This window comes from Schistocerca piceifrons, unplaced genomic scaffold (genome assembly GCF_021461385.2).
Source record: "Schistocerca piceifrons isolate TAMUIC-IGC-003096 unplaced genomic scaffold, iqSchPice1.1 HiC_scaffold_166, whole genome shotgun sequence".
Lineage (NCBI taxonomy): Eukaryota > Metazoa > Arthropoda > Insecta > Orthoptera > Acrididae > Schistocerca > Schistocerca piceifrons.
In genome coordinates this window covers 30,001-33,238 of record NW_025727523.1, presented here as the reverse complement: position 1 = coordinate 33,238, position 3,238 = coordinate 30,001, and the positions used below count along the sequence as shown (strand labels likewise).

General features: G+C 56.7%; 2 non-coding genes and 1 pseudogene across 2 annotated transcripts; all 3 read left to right on the top strand.

The window, feature by feature from the left end:
• The first annotated feature begins 359 nt into the window (after positions 1–359).
• LOC124735442 lies at positions 360–2,268 on the top strand. The gene has a single exon (XR_007009433.1). It is a non-coding gene; the product is annotated as a small subunit ribosomal RNA (ribosomal RNA).
• A 352-nt stretch (positions 2,269–2,620) lies between these two features.
• On the top strand, positions 2,621–2,775 carry LOC124735439. The gene has a single exon (XR_007009430.1). It is a non-coding gene; the product is annotated as a 5.8S ribosomal RNA (ribosomal RNA).
• Positions 2,776–2,963: 188 nt separating this feature from the next.
• Positions 2,964–3,238, top strand: part of LOC124735437 — a 4,222-nt pseudogene continuing 3,947 nt past the window's right edge.

The following is a 3,238-nucleotide window of genomic DNA, read 5'->3' as shown; positions in this document are numbered from 1 at the left end:
GGCGCTGGCGTTGGAGCTGCCGGTCACCGTAGGTGGCGCGTGTTGTCTCCCGCCGGCAATGCCACGACAGCACGCTCCCGGGCCTCTGTCGGCAGCGGCAAGCTCAGTTGGGAGCACGGGTGGTCGCACCGAAAGCGTCTACTCGCCTAACTCCGGGCGATTGCGCCTCTCTCGAACCCGACCAAGTACTTGGGACGGCGCTGCGCGCCGCCGGGACCTGAGAGGGTTTCGAGGTGTATTGTGCAGGGGAGCTCAGCCTCCTCCTGTTTGCAGAATGATTGAGCGGACGCTTGCGTGTTCGCGCGGGCCCCCGGGACACACTCCCGGGCGGCCGGCTGCTCAGCTCTAGTTGACGCAGCTCCCTGGTTGATCCTGCCAGTAGTCATATGCTTGTCTCAAAGATTAAGCCATGCATGTCTCAGTACAAGCCGCATTAAGGTGAAACCGCGAATGGCTCATTAAATCAGTTATGGTTCCTTAGATCGTACCCACGTTACTTGGATAACTGTGGTAATTCTAGAGCTAATACATGCAAACAGAGTCCCGACCAGAGATGGAAGGGACGCTTTTATTAGATCAAAACCAATCGGTCGGCTCGTCCGGTCCGTTTGCCTTGGTGACTCTGAATAACTTTGGGCTGATCGCACGGTCCTCGTACCGGCGACGCATCTTTCAAATGTCTGCCTTATCAACTGTCGATGGTAGGTTCTGCGCCTACCATGGTTGTAACGGGTAACGGGGAATCAGGGTTCGATTCCGGAGAGGGAGCCTGAGAAACGGCTACCACATCCAAGGAAGGCAGCAGGCGCGCAAATTACCCACTCCCGGCACGGGGAGGTAGTGACGAAAAATAACGATACGGGACTCATCCGAGGCCCCGTAATCGGAATGAGTACACTTTAAATCCTTTAACGAGTATCTATTGGAGGGCAAGTCTGGTGCCAGCAGCCGCGGTAATTCCAGCTCCAATAGCGTATATTAAAGTTGTTGCGGTTAAAAAGCTCGTAGTTGGATTTGTGTCCCACGCTGTTGGTTCACCGCCCGTCGGTGTTTAACTGGCATGTATCGTGGGACGTCCTGCCGGTGGGGCGAGCCGAAGGCGTGCGACCGCCCCGTGCGTGCTCGTGCGTCCCGAGGCGGACCCCGTTGAAATCCTACCAGGGTGCTCTTTATTGAGTGTCTCGGTGGGCCGGCACGTTTACTTTGAACAAATTAGAGTGCTTAAAGCAGGCAAGCCCGCCTGAATACTGTGTGCATGGAATAATGGAATAGGACCTCGGTTCTATTTTGTTGGTTTTCGGAACCCGAGGTAATGATTAATAGGGACAGGCGGGGGCATTCGTATTGCGACGTTAGAGGTGAAATTCTTGGATCGTCGCAAGACGAACAGAAGCGAAAGCATTTGCCAAGTATGTTTTCATTAATCAAGAACGAAAGTTAGAGGTTCGAAGGCGATCAGATACCGCCCTAGTTCTAACCATAAACGATGCCAGCCAGCGATCCGCCGCAGTTCCTCCGATGACTCGGCGGGCAGCCTCCGGGAAACCAAAGCTTTTGGGTTCCGGGGGAAGTATGGTTGCAAAGCTGAAACTTAAAGGAATTGACGGAAGGGCACCACCAGGAGTGGAGCCTGCGGCTTAATTTGACTCAACACGGGAAACCTCACCAGGCCCGGACACCGGAAGGATTGACAGATTGATAGCTCTTTCTTGATTCGGTGGGTGGTGGTGCATGGCCGTTCTTAGTTGGTGGAGCGATTTGTCTGGTTAATTCCGATAACGAACGAGACTCTAGCCTGCTAACTAGTCGCGTGACATCCTTCGTGCTGTCAGCGATTACTTTTCTTCTTAGAGGGACAGGCGGCTTCTAGCCGCACGAGATTGAGCAATAACAGGTCTGTGATGCCCTTAGATGTTCTGGGCCGCACGCGCGCTACACTGAAGGAATCAGCGTGTCTTCCTAGGCCGAAAGGTCGGGGTAACCCGCTGAACCTCCTTCGTGCTAGGGATTGGGGCTTGCAATTGTTCCCCATGAACGAGGAATTCCCAGTAAGCGCGAGTCATAAGCTCGCGTTGATTACGTCCCTGCCCTTTGTACACACCGCCCGTCGCTACTACCGATTGAATGATTTAGTGAGGTCTTCGGACTGGTACGCGGCATTGACTCTGTCGTTGCCGATGCTACCGGAAAGATGACCAAACTTGATCATTTAGAGGAAGTAAAAGTCGTAACAAGGTTTCCGTAGGTGAACCTGCGGAAGGATCATTACCGACTAGACTGCATGTCTTTCGATGTGCGTGTCGTGTCGCGCAACACGCTACCTGTACGGCTCGCAGTAGCCGTGCGCCGCGTGCGGAACCACGCGTGCCTCTCAAAACTAGCGGCAATGTTGTGTGGTACGAGCGCTGAAGCGCTGGAGCGGCTGGCCTGCGGCACCTGGCGCCTGGCGCCGGTTTTGAATGACTTTCGCCCGAGTGCCTGTCCGCTCCGGTGTGGAGCCGTACGACGCCCGTCGGCCGTGAGGCCGTTGGACACAGAACGCTGGAACAGGGGCCGCCACACGCCTCACTCCCGCCTATGCGACCGTCTCGAAAGAGACGGCGGAAACTTGAGAAAAGATCACCCAGGACGGTGGATCACTCGGCTCGTGGGTCGATGAAGAACGCAGCAAATTGCGCGTCGACATGTGAACTGCAGGACACATGAACATCGACGTTTCGAACGCACATTGCGGTCCATGGATTCCGTTCCCGGGCCACGTCTGGCTGAGGGTCGGCTACGTATACTGAAGCGCGCGGCGTTTGCCCCGCTTCGCAGACCTGGGAGTGTCGCGGCCGCCTGTGGGGCCGGCCGCGTCTCCTCAAACGTGCGATGCGCGCCCGTCGCCTGGCGGTTCGCATACCGGTACTTTCTCGGTAGCGTGCACAGCCGGCTGGCGGTGTGGCGTGCGACACCTCGTACAACGACCTCAGAGCAGGCGAGACTACCCGCTGAATTTAAGCATATTACTAAGCGGAGGAAAAGAAACTAACAAGGATTCCCCCAGTAGCGGCGAGCGAACAGGGAAGAGTCCAGCACCGAACCCCGCAGGCTGCCGCCTGTCGTGGCATGTGGTGTTTGGGAGGGTCCACTACCCCGACGCCTCGCGCCGAGCCCAAGTCCAACTTGAATGAGGCCACGGCCCGTAGAGGGTGCCAGGCCCGTAGCGGCCGGTGCGAGCGTCGGCGGGACCTCTCCT